Source organism: Nerophis lumbriciformis, linkage group LG19 (assembly GCF_033978685.3).
Source record: "Nerophis lumbriciformis linkage group LG19, RoL_Nlum_v2.1, whole genome shotgun sequence".
In the NCBI taxonomy this organism is placed as follows: Eukaryota; Metazoa; Chordata; class Actinopteri; order Syngnathiformes; family Syngnathidae; genus Nerophis; species Nerophis lumbriciformis.
The window spans coordinates 18,930,703-18,944,976 of NC_084566.2; the positions used below are offsets into that span (position 1 = coordinate 18,930,703).

General features: G+C 38.9%; 1 protein-coding gene across 5 annotated transcripts in view; it reads left to right on the forward strand.

The window, feature by feature from the left end:
- The window catches only part of tnr (tenascin R (restrictin, janusin)), a 419,906-nt gene that overhangs the window by 207,565 nt on the left and 198,067 nt on the right, over nucleotides 1-14,274 (forward strand). For all 5 annotated transcript variants that reach the window (XM_061979400.2, XM_061979405.2, XM_061979402.2 and 2 more), the window contains one exon: nucleotides 10,384-10,432. The gene's annotated coding sequence lies outside the window, so the exon portion shown is untranslated. The remainder of the gene's footprint in view (nucleotides 1-10,383; nucleotides 10,433-14,274) is intronic.

Genomic DNA, 14,274 nt, shown 5'->3' on the forward strand with positions numbered 1-14,274 from the left:
ATTATTAAATAAATGTCGGTGTTTAGCAGGACCGAAAATCAGCATTTCCGTTTTCTTGGCGTTGAGTTGCAAGAAGTTAGCGGACATCCAATGTTTAATTTCATTAAGACACGCCTCCAGCTGACTACAATCCGGCGTGTTGGTCAGCTTTAGGGGCATGTAGAGTTGGGTGTCATCAGCATAGCAATGAAAGCTAACACCGTATTTGCGTATGATGTCGCCTAGCGGCAGCATGTAAATACTAAAGAGTGCAGGGCCAAGAACCGAACCCTGAGGAACTCCGCACGTTACCTTAACATAGTCAGAGGTCACATTATTATGGGAGACGCATTGCATCCTGTCAGTAAGATAAGAGTTAAACCACGACAAGGCTAAGTCTGACATACCAATACGTGTTTTGATACGCTCTAATAAAATATTATGATCGACGGTATCGAAAGCAGCGCTAAGATCAAGAAGCAGCAACATAGATGACGCATCAGAATCCATCGTTAGCAGTAGATCATTAGTCATTTTTGCGAGGGCTGTCTCCGTAGAGTGATTTGCCCTGAAACCGGATTGAAAAGGTTCACAGAGATTGTTAGACACTAAGTGTTCATTTAGCTGCTGTGCGACAATTTTTTCGAGGATTTTCGAAATAAAGGGAAGGTGGGACACCGGTCGGTAGTTTACCATGAGGTCAGGATCAAGGTTAGGTCTTTTGAGCAGAGGATGAATAACCGCTTTCTTGAATGCTAGGGGAACAGTGCCAGAGGAAAGTGATAAGTTTATAATATTTAGCACTGATGGACCTAATAATACAAAAAGCTCCTTGATAAGTTTCCCAGGAAGTGGGTCAAGTAAACATGTTGTTTGTTTTATCCCACTTACACGCTGTAATAGTTCCTCTAATGTTATTTCATCAAAAAGAGAGAGACTATTTTGTATTGCAGTATCCGTCGTAGATACAGTTGTATCTGTGTTCATAGAACCCAGTTGTAGCTGGGATGCGTTGTCTTTAATCTCCTTTCTAATGAGTTCAATATTCTTATTAAAGAAATTCATAAAGTCATCTGCCGAGTGGGTGGAGCTATTGGGAGGAGTCCCTTGTTGGGTTAGCGATGCTACTGTACTAAACAAAAATTTAGGGTCGTTTTTGTTGAGGCGGATGAGATTTGAGTAATATTTAGCTTTAGCTAAGGTAAGCATGCGTTTATACGATATTAAACTATCACTCCATGCTTGATGGAAAACCTCAAGCTTGGTCGCGCGCCATTTGCGTTCCAACTTTCTACATGATAATTTATGAGCTCTGGTTTCCTCTGTAAACCATGGGGTGCGCCTTTTAGGGGCCCTTTTTTGTTTTAGCGGTGCTATACTATCAATGGTTTTGCGCAGGGCATTGTCAAAGTTGTTAGTGAGGTTATCAATAGAGCCGACATAATTTGGGAATGGTGCCATTACCGAAGGCAGTAGGTCAGCAAGAGTCATCGTTGTGGCGGCATTAATGTTGCGGCTGCTATAGCAGTTATTATTATTATTAGTTTGTTGACAATGAGTCAGAACTTCGAATTTTATAAGGTAATGATCGGACATTACTTTAGTATACGGGAGTACCATAACTTTGGAGGTGGTGACACCCCTGACCAGCACTAGATCTATCGTATTGCCGTTGCGATGCGTAGGTTCATTTATTATTTGTGTAAGACCACAGCTATCAATTATAGTCTGGAGCGCCACGCACTGAGGGTCCGATGGGGTATTCATATGGATATTAAAGTCCCCCATTATGATTATATTGTCTGCGTGCGTCACTAGATCAGCAACGAACTCTGAGAATTCATTAATAAAGTCCGAGTAGGGCCCTGGGGGGCGGTAGATAACAGCCATATCGAGAGGCAGCGGTGCGACAGACCTCATAGTAAGCACCTCAAACGATTTGTATTTATTATTTAGGTTAGGGGTAAGGTTAAAGTTTTCATTGTATATTAATGCGACCCCCCCACCCCTTTTAAGGGGACGGGCAATATGCGCATTCGTATAGTTAGGAGGAGATGCCTCATTTAGCGCAAAAAATTCGTCTGGTTTGAGCCAGGTTTCGCTAAGACCAATGACGTTAAGATTGTTGTCTCTAATGACCTCATTAACTAATAACGTTTTGGGAGACAATGATCTTATGTTTAAAAAGCCCATATTATAAGTATTGGGCTGTTTTGACGAGTTTTTGTTTAAATTATCCGTAGTAGAAATATTAATAATGTTGCGTTTATTATACGTAGTGCACTTTAAATAGTTTCGACCATATCTAGGAATTGATACGACGGGAATTTTCAGATTGTTTGCTTGATGCTGCGATCGACTGAACGCATCATGATTTGCCACCTCAGTAGAATGCATATCTACCCCGGACACATTCACAACAGAAAACACATTATGTGAGTTGTGTGTTATTCTAAGAAAATTGCTATGCGTACAGGAATTATCCAGCCTGGTGCTATGTGTAGACTGCAATATGACTCAAGTAAACAATTGACAATATAGAACATTACACACAGCGCTCGGAAATCGTTTAAAAGGTTTTAGTACGACTATGTTAAGCTATAAAACTGCACCGCTTGATGGACTGTATTGTGCTTCAACATATGAGTATTATTATGGTGTGTGTATAAGGTAAGACATATTATCTGGTGTTTTATCTGGCAAATTGTTTTAACCCAATATGGCCCCTGAGTCAAGAAGTTTGGGGACCCCGGATCTAAAGAATTAGCATGTTACTTAAAACCTTGTTTGTGCACGTAATAAACAATACATAAAAACGTTTACACTTCCTGCTGTGCAAAGACAACGATTGTTTCTTTTTCAGTTGCTCGTGTAAATCAAATCAATGCTCCACCAGAACTAGCCATGTGTCATTATTTTTTATTGCCCTGTTTCTAAATTCAGTGGTGACATCTGAAAAGCATGTTGGTAAATGAAAGTGTACTATCAACTAATGCAGTCAAAGAAGCAATGATTGCCTTTGCGTGTATCAAAGCAATTATCTTGTAAATAGTTCTGCTTGTAATAAATTAGTTTTTTGTGGGGGCAATTCTTCTTATGCAATTAATGTATCAGTCAGGGTCAATTCAGGTTTTTCTCAGCCTCCATCCAGTGCAAATTACATGTGCTTGTTACTAAGGGATTTTCCTGATGACTGTCAAACTTAGCATGTTAACACATGCAATTAATCAACAAATTATTGCATTATTCATGCATTAACAAAGATTAATCGCACAATTTATTTTGACCCCGCATGCTTCTTTACCTTAGTCGCAAATTATTACCTGAAAGGTGGCACGGGTTGTTATACAGTCTGTGATCAGGTCAATGCATACATCAGTGCCAAGAAGTACTTGCTGACAGATGTCACTTTTCAAAACACACAACTTTAGATAATACTGTTACAAAAGTGTTGAGTTGATCAATGTGGTGAGTTCAAATAAAACAGGCCAATTCAATTAGTGGCCCAGGAGCCACACGCGGCCCAGAAGCGACCCTCAAGCCTGTGTGTCATTCAGAAAAAATACATTAAAAAATGAAGAAAAACATTCAACAGAAAATTGTACCGTAGCAAAGACCTCAAACGCAACACTCTGCATAGCCTTGCAACAGGCAACCCACAATGCATCACTCATGTCATGAGAATAATTCAAAACCTTAGTTGATAAGGACTTTTGCTGGACAACAAATTATTGCCAATAAACAATTTTATTGTAAGCATTATTTAAAGACAAAATTAAGCTCTAACGTAATCATAATAATATATAATAATAATAATAATAATAATAATAATAATAATGCAAGTATTCATTTCAAATGCAATAAACTTCTCTGAGAAACTTTTTTTTTTTTTTTTAAATAATAATTAACTTAGAATTGAATGGCAGCAATACATTGCAAAAAAGTTGGCACAGGGGCATTTTCACCACTGTGTTGCATGGCCTTTCCTTTTAACAACACTCAGTTAACATTTGGGAACTGAGGAGACCAATTTTTGAAGGTGGAATTCTTTCCCATTATTGCTTGATGTACAGCTTAAGTTGTTCAACAGTCCGGTGTGTCTGTTGTGGTATTTTATACTTCATAATGCGCCACACATTTGCAATGGGAGACAGGTCTGGACTACAGGCAGGCCAGTCTAGTACCCTTTTACCTAGTACTTTTACTATGAAGCTTGGCATTGTCTTGCTGAAATAAGCAGGGGCGTCCATGATAACGTTGCTTGGATGGCTACATATGTTGCTCCAAAACCTGTATGTATTTTTCAGCATTAATGGTGCCTTCACAGATGTGTAAGTTACCCATGCCTTGGGCACTAATACACCCCCATACCATCACAGATGCTGGCTTTTGAACTTTGCGCCTATAACAATTCGGATGGTTCTTTTCCTCCTTGTTCCACTTTGCATCAGTCCATCTTAGATGATCTTAGATCCAGTGAAGCCGGCGGCATTTTTGGGTGTTGTTGATAAATGGCTTTCGCTTTGCATAGTAGTTTTAACTTGCACTTACAGATGTAGCGACAAAAAAATGGACTCTCAATTTCTCAATATACATTGAACATCTTGAAGTGCAATTTTTCCCCAATTAGAAAAATTTGGGTCGGATGGTTTGTTTAATTGTTTTTTATTGCTATCACTTTTCAACTAAGTTGGCATACTGGCTCGTTCGTTCGTGTTGCTCATTTTACTCATTCAATTGAGTCAATTTGGCTTTGCAACAATTATTGTTCCTCCTAATTGTTTTAATTTTGCGGTGCTTCTCTCACTAGCGAGTAGCGACTCGCAAAGCTCTGTCCATACCCCCTGTGTGCGTAAGTTAGTGGTCCTGCCTCCACCCACCGAGACAAAGATTGTCGATGACTGACAAGAGGATTTGCTCCTTTCATTTAACTCTTCTATTAAATAAACGCAATTAGGTGTTGAGTGATGCAAAGAGTGAACTCTCTCGCACCCTGTAAGAAAGCAAGAGACAAACTAAACAAACACATACGAATGTGGCAATTTATCGATGTTCGTTTTTATTGATCAATTAATTAATTATTTTCGTCCCAGCCCAGTTTGATAATTGTATTACATTGTTTTCATGGATTAGCAGTCATTGCCTTTTGATTGGTGACACACAGAAATATCTGGTGCAGCCAGCGTTATTGTTTTTAAAATGTAGTCCACTCAAATTTGTATTTCAAATCGACCTAAAGTAAAACAAACATTTTTTTATAAAAAATACATTTAAAAAAATCCTGCCCTGCATTTTGATGATAAAATTGCATTTGTGTCAAAATATTTGGCTCTTTTTTTTTTTTTTAGTTAATTGACATTATGGAGAGAAGTCATTCACGATTCATTAAAGTTGAAATAATAATAATAATAATAATAATTGTAGTTTTACACGCACAAAAAATATGAACTACATGACAATTTAAATGTATAAATAAACATTTTAAATCACTTATACCTTTATTGAAGACTCTCACAAAGTACACAGAACAATAATTATGATGAACATCTACAACCCTTTTTTTTTTTTTTTAGATAAAGATCATTTATGTATTTAATATTTGTTTACTTACTATGGTATATTATTTATGTATTTATTTATTTATTTATAAAACTGTTCTGTTACAGAGAACAAGGAGATGGTATAAAATTGCTATGGTATGAAAAGGGGTAGGATTAAATAAGCTCAGCTTCTTCCTACTCCTTTTCGGACGTGCTGTAATGAAACAACTGGAAATATGTGATGCATTACATTGTATCGTATGCATGTTCGAAATGAACTGAAAATGAACTGAACTGAACTGAACTTGTTGCCATGGACCACAATAAGCCTAGAAAGAAGAAGGGGAGGAAATGCAAACTAGTACTTTACTATGAGATTTTTTCTTGAATTGAATAATGTTTCTCCTCTTTTTTAACACAGCGCTGGCACTCCCAACTTTCTTTGGCCCGTATGGTGGCTTATTTTGCAGTGTATTCGTTTGTTACGTGCAATGTTTGGCCGTAGGATAACCGAGGCGGTATACAAATACTGGCACAACATTTTAGCAAACACAACAAAACTGAGGTTTTACTGTATATTATTATACCTTAGGCAACCTTCAAAGCAACAATGCCTTTTATTGTATACCAATACCGATGATAATAACATTAAAATGTGAACGATAACGTTGACGGATGCTAGAGAAAAACACTTTATATGTGTCTCTCCCTCAATTCACTTACCGCTCGGAATTCACAGTTCACCAGTGGCTGTACGCCAACCCGACTAAATACTAGCAATCTATCATCCCAGATATTTCATACTCTTCCAATTCAATAAGCCACTATGATATATATACTGTGTCCAGCAGCTTTGGGACAGAGAAATGTGTTGTGGTTACCAAGTGGAGGATATACTCATACATATTGTTTTGTTTGTTTGTTTTATTTTTTTAGGAGGGTGCAGTGTTTATGACATTATTAGTTATGTACCTTGACTTTTGCCAATGATGCTGCAAACATCAAATTCAAACGTCTGAGGGCATACTTGCCAACCCTCCCGGATTTTCCGGGAGACTCCCGAAATTCAGCGCCTCTCCCGAAAAAAACCTCCCGGGACAAATTTTCTCCCGAAAATCTCCCGAAATTCAGGCGGAGCTGGAGGCCACGCCCCCCTCCAGCTCCATGCACAATATAAACAGCGTGCCTGCCCAAACACATTATAACTGTAGAATGATGAGGGCGAGTTCTTAGTTTCTTATGTGGGTTTATTGTTTCATTAACGTCCTCCCAGCGCGGTAACAACACACAACAACAGCAGTCAAGTTTTTGTCTACCGTAAAGCAGTTTGTCTGCCGTAAACAGCAATGTTGCGACACTCTTAAACAGGACAATACTGCCATCTATAACATCAATAACATATACGGCTTTTAGAGAGTGCAGTGCAAAACTGCGCACACAACAAGGAGACGAAGCAGAAGAACGAGGAAGATACAGCCATGGCGACGACGAGTAAGATGAAGAAATACGCTTTGTTGCACCTTTCCTGCCTGAGTCCGGCGATTAGTTGCAAATCTTGCTTTATTGATTGCTTGCACACAGCCAATCCAAAACAAAACAAACTAGTCCCTGCCTGCACTCACGCTACCGCTCCCTCTCTTCTCTCGCCCACACACTCACTGACGTCACTCACCTCACATGCTCACCTATTAAAGGGCCACACACACACATACGCTACTCTCATAACAGCTTGTAAGTTCCAAGCCGCAGCTGCGATTGGACCTGGATAGCCTCGGGGAAGAAGTAGTGGACTACCAAGTGCTTGGCACTGAAGATCTTCCTCAGGAAGCAAAGATTGACCGGTTTTGGGCCATGCTAGGGACAGATGGAAGATTACAGACTCTAATGCATTTGATGAAAGCACTTTTGTGCGTGCCACACATCAATGCATCATCAGAGAGGGTGTTCAGCATGGTTAGAAAAATAGTGACAGAGAATCGAACAAGGATGGACAATTCAACCCTTAACTCAACAATGAGTAGATTAGTGTTATGTGTGTGTATATGTGTAAATAAATTAACACTGAAATTCAAGTATTTATTTTATTTATATATACATATATATGTATATATAATAAAATAAATATATATATATATAGCTAGAATTCACTGAAAGTCAAGTATTTCTTATATATATATATATATATATATATATATATATATATATATAAATATATATATATATATATATATATAAAATAAAATAAACATATATATATATAGCTAGAATTCACTGAAAGTCAAGTATTTCTTAGATATATATATATATATATATATATATATATATATATATATATATATATATATATATATATATATATGAAATACTTGACTTGGTGAATTCTAGCTGTAAATATACTCCTCCCCTCTTAACCACGCCCCCGCCCCAACTACGCCCCACCCACGACCACGCCCACCCCCCTTCCCCCACCTCCCGAAATCGGAGGTCTCAAGGTTGGCAAGTATGTCTGAGGGTGACCAGATTAGATTTCCGTTTGTCACCCAAAGTCAAGGTGACAGTGACCTCATGTGCATTATGTCACAATCTTGCAAATTTTGATTTGTAACGGTTCAAATTTCATTGGTTCAAAGATGTAAACAATGTGGAACAGGACTGTCAAAAAAGTTCAGTAACTTCACACGACTCCATTAGGACTTTTGGAGAAAAAGGTTAAATCTAATAACACAAACATAAATTACACTACTCAAACAGGGAGCAGGGAGGTGTATAATTGGTAATGAATCATTATTACTGCTAATATAGTCCATATTGGACCACATTAGCACAATGTGAACAGTATGCCCACCTTAACCCTTGTGTGGTGTTCGGGTCTGTGGGACCCGTTTTCGATTTTTATTAAAAGAAAAATGATACAATTAATTAATTTTTCAAACTGAGACTCACTGACTTTGGCTCATTTTCTGTGAAGAACATATATCAGAATACATATTTAATGACCACACACCATACACCCCCCCTACACATTTCTATTACATATACGATGTATGGGTCCACTGGACCCGGGGCTAATAGAAGTGTGGAGATTGATGTTCTGTGTACCACACACACACACACACAAACACACACACACACACACACACACACACACACACACACACACACACATGCGCATACATGTCTTGCCTACTTTGTGTGGACCCACATTTGGTCAGTAGGTTGTGAGGGCCCCCCTTTCCACTATAGCTAGAATGATGAAAAAAATATATCAAGCACTAGATGGGAGTAGAGAGTTGCAACCTCACTTCAGAATGCAAAACACACAAAGCAAAAAAAAAAATTTCACTTTTGTAGTTGTGAGGACCGACCGCTGTTGCTAGGTAGATTTGACCATACACACGCATAGTAGTAAGTTATGCGAGTTGGCCATTTTTAAGGACAGTAAACACACACACACACACACACACACACACACACACACACACACACACACACACAGCAGGCCTAGAGAGGAGGAGGACAGAGTGTAGGTACACAGAACATCAGAGGGTCAAATGTGCGAGAAAATGAGAGCAGACAGTGTTGACAAACAATGTTACAACCTTGTGTGGGAACCGCAGGTGCAGAAACACGAAAGAAGAATCTCTGTGGGATGCAGAAACTGGCACAGAAATTTGCATGCAACGTTCATATTGTTGTAACTCAGCCAGCGTTTGTGGGTCTGATGGACCCGTTGCATTGTGTGGCTTTTAATGCCTCACAATCAAACACGTTTATGTTAAAATACTGAACAGATGTTCATTGGGATAAGGTAAACATCTGTTCAGTATTTTAACATAAAAATAATGTGGTATCATCCAAAACTAATGTAACACAAACAGATTTTCATTGGGATAAGGTAAACATCTGTTCAGTATTTTAACATAAAAGTGTTTGATTGTGAGGCATATATATATATATATATATACATATATATATATATACGTATATATATATATATATATATATATGAAATACTTGACTTGGTGAATTCTAGCTGTAAATATACTCCTCCCCTCTTAAGACCCCCCCCCCCCCCCCCCCCCCCACCCCAAGTATGGGTTACCCCCCAAACTGTCAATCCACAGTTTTTGAGTTGTTATTAACAGGCTCATGGGAGAAATTTACTTAATTTCGTTGAATCTGTCTTGTATTGTCCAAATGGGAAGATGACGAACTTGCAGCCTCAGGTTATACTGATTAATCAACGAAGTTTCTTTGAATGAGGATGTGATGCGAGAAACCTGTGAGCAATTAATTTACACGAGCATACACCGCCACTCCAAAACGCTCGGCTCATTAGCATCAGAGGGATTTCCATCATGAGTAGAACAAACAGATGACTTACTCTCGCTCTGTGTGCCCAACGAGCGCGTCTTTTGTTGAATAAGTCAACAAACTTCCATCTCTTTGTTGAAATGCCATTTGAAAAGGACACACTTTCCAGCAAATGTGCAATTTGTCTGGGACTGACTGAAAACAATCCAGCCTGCAAAGCCAGTCGTTTTATCTCTCTGAGGGTGTGAGCGAGTCCCTCCAGAGCACACAGGGCTTGGTCCTGTGTCTCTATTAGTGTGCTGCTGAAACAACAACAAAAACAGCAGACAAGATGCGGAAAGCAAATTTTATTTGTATTTTTTCCTGTACATATACGCACCTGTTACCCTGTTTTGCCTGCCATGTTGTTTTGTATGCACGCACGTGACTTGCTCTACTTGCAAAGACTGTGCAAAAAAAGAAAAAGAATAGTGCTGAATACCTTCACACTAATTAACTGCTACACATGAAATTAATCAAGAGGCCTGAAATGATCTTTTCTCCTGAACAGGTGCGCAGCTGAGGACTGGCAACCAGACAACAAAATACTTGCACAAAAGGTACTACACACACACACACATACGCGCACACACACAAATTTACACTTTCCTTTTGGCAATGTGCAATTTAATGGTCTAAAGCGTTTAATGTCTGCTTTATGTGCGGCGGCTTAGGTTGTGCATTTATCAAACTGAGGCACATCTAATCAGACAATTAGTGCTCAACTTGGGATAATTTCCTCGTGTGGATTCATCGCCATCAGTCCCTTTTTAATAGGAACAATATCAACTGTCACCTCACTGTTACTTGGTGTAAACACTCTCTTCGACACACACACACACACACACATGCAAAGCACTTTGCCTGGATGAATAAATCTGGAGATGATTATCATTGTGTATTGGCTTAAGATGGGAAAGCATGTACTAGAGCTTGATGTATTTACTATACCGGTATTTATAAAAAGTGTCTTAAATTTGCAGAACCTAAGATTTAGATTAGTAAGAATGTTTCCTCAGACGTCTAAAGGAAATGCCATAAAAACTCTAAAGCAGGGGTCCCCAAACTTTTTGACTCGGGAGCCGCATTGGGTTAAAAAGATTTTGGCTGGGGGCCGGGCTGTATATACTGTATATATATATATATATATATATATATATATATATATATATATATATATATATATATATATATATATTCCGAGATGTCACGTTATCAATGGGAAAACGCATTTTAAGCAAAATGATTTGCCTGAGCGGCTAGGAGACACTGAGAGTAACAAGCGGTAAAAAATGGATTAGAAAGGACAGATTTTTTTTGATTTTTTTTTTTAATTTGGGACATCCCACGGGCCAGATTTTGGAAGTTTGGGGACCCCTGCTCTAAAGAGTAAGCAATTAAATCCTTCAATCTCTCTGGATTTGTGTATAAATGGCAATCACCCTCTTTGACATCCCTCTAAGGCAGGGGTTCTTAACCTTCTTGACTTCAGGGCCCAACTTGTCCATTACAGAGGGGAATGGGGCCCTCTCAAATAATTTCACTGAATTAATAATCTTACTCTTTATTTTAATTGTATTTAGTATTTTTTTCCTAACCTATTTGCAGTATATCAGGATACACTTTGTCAAATAGTATGAAAGCATGTGTTAATCACAAAGATTAATATCAAGACTTAGTTAGGCCCCTTCCTATCCATGGTAAATCCCACCTAAACTTATCCAATAGTCGTTTAAGACCCCCTAACCCCCTCCGTCCGTCGGCGCAACGCGACCGAGTACGCATGCGCGGAAAATGCGCACGTCATAGTCACCTCCAGTGTTGCTTTGTGTGCAAGTTCTTAAAGGGGAACATTATCACAATTTCAGAAGGGTTAAAACCATTAAAAATCAGTTCCCAGTGGCTTATTTAATTTTTCGAAGTTTTTTCAAAATTTTACCCATCGCGCAATATCCCTAAAAAAAGCTTCAAAGTGCCTGATTTTAACCATCGTTATATACACCCGTCCATTTTCCTGTGACGTCACATAGTGATGCCAACTCAAACAAACATGGCGCATAGAACAGCAAGCTATAGCGACATTAGCTCGGATTCAGACTCGGATTTCAGCGGCTTAAGCGATTCAACAGATTACGCATGTATTGAAACGGATGGTTGTAGTGTGGAGGCAGGTAGCAAAAACGAAATTGAAGAAGAAACTGAAGCTATTGAGCCATATCGGTTTGAACCGTATGCAAGCGAAACCGACGAAAACGACACGACAGCCAGCGACACGGGAGAAAGCGAGGACGAATTCGGCAATCGCCTTCTAACCAATGATTGGTATGTGTTTGTTTGGGATTAAAGGAAACTAACAACTATGAACTAGGTTTACAGCATATGAAATACATTTGGCAACAACATGCACTTTGAGAGTGCAGACAGCCCAATTTTCATCAATTAATATATTCTGTAGACAAACCCTCATCCGCGCTCTTTTCCTGAAAGCTGATCTGTCCAGTTTTGGAGTTGATGTCAGCAGGCCAGGGAAGCTAAGGTCGATATTCTTCTCTTGATCATCTTCGGTGGCATAAGGGATGGTGTGAGCCAAGACATCCAGGGGGTTTAGCTCGCTCGTCTGCGGGAACAAACTGCCGCCATTGCTTGCCGTGCTGCCGAGGTCCTTTGTCCCTGAATTGCTCACACACTCCGGCAGATTCAATGGGGGTCTGGCGGCAGATTTCTCTGACTTTATCGTTGGAAATGCATCTGCTTTGAGTGTCGCAGGATATCCACACATTCTTGCCATCTCTGTCGTAGCATAGCTTTCGTCGGTAAAGTGTGCGGAACAAACGTCCAATTTCTTGCCACTTTCGCAACTTGAATCCGTCCCTGTTCGTGTTGTTACACCCTCCGACAACACACCGACGAGGCATGATGTCTCCAAGGTACGGAAAACAGTCGAAAAAACGGAAAATAACAGAGCTGATTTGACTCGGTGTTTGAGAAAATGGCGGATTGCTTCCCGATGTGACGTCACGTTGTGACGTCATCGCTCCGAGAGCGAATATTAGAAAGGCGTTTAATTCGCCAAAATTCACCCATTTAGAGTTCGGAAATCGGTTAAAAAAATATATGGTCTTTTTTCTGCAACATCAAGGTATATATTGACGCTTACATAGGTCTGGTGATAATGTTCCCCTTTAAATTTAACTTATCTGAACAATATCCAGTGTTGTGCTATTTCAATTGACTGGAATCCAGTGTGCTGTGGGGCAGAAATTGCAATTGCGCCCTGTAGTCCGGTGCGCCTGATAAATGAAAAAAGATCGAAAATAGGCCATTCATCGGCAGTGCGCCTTATAACCCGGTGCGCCCTATGGTCCAGAAACTTTGGTAGTTTAATTAATACCTTTCTATCATAATTAACTCTTCTTATCTTTATAAAGGCATAACTGTTAATACAAATGTTGCATAGTGTCTCCTCCGTTGCTTTACATGGAGCCAAATAATTAAATTTTGTTATTTAAAGTCTTTAAAGCCGTGGGTTTTTTACATTATTTGTGGGTTTTTTGTCAATGTCAGAAAGTTATTACTTACTAATACAGTACAGTATGTGTCCCACATTGTTCCACTCATTCTAATGCCCTTGGATGTTTGCACAACATGCTGCTCTGCTTGTCTCCTTGGAGTCACACTTGCATGACTAACAGCTAAACATTGTGATAAATAGAGTTTGGAGACATTCTGGCGAGATGTGCTCCCCATTGGAATGCATGTACCCCCCTGCATCTGCACATGCATATGAATCCACGGAATGCGGAAATGTAATTTTTAAACAAGTTCTATTGTTATACTAAATAACAGTTATTTTTATTTTGTTATTTACAGTAGTATACATGTTTTACACTACAAACAAGCAAATGTATGATTAGGTCTGGCAGGGAGCGTCCAATTGGCGCAGATAAAAAGCATAACACACATTTGTCTTTAAATATATGGAATTATTATAATTTATTTAGCCTTTTTGTTAGACTATTTAATTACAAATCACACCTGAACAACACTGTTTTACCTTACATAATGTACAATCATGCTATCAATCAATATTGATGAAAATAGTCATGATTAATACAGTAGTTTCATACATTTAATTTAATAGTGTACAACAGCAACCTTGGATTGTGGACTTCTTCAGTATCACCTTCCAGCTGATTCTCCATCAAACATACAATCAGCAGCTCATCCATATTTGAATAGATACATGTCTGCTGTCTAAATATTATCTTAACATCCTTGACTGGCGTTGGACTCATTCTGCTTTAGTATGGTTGTACAGACTGCAGGTGTACCTAATGTTGTGGCCCTGCAGTCATTCACAACTCCTCCAACACAAACATTATTGTTTTTGCACTTTTTGGCT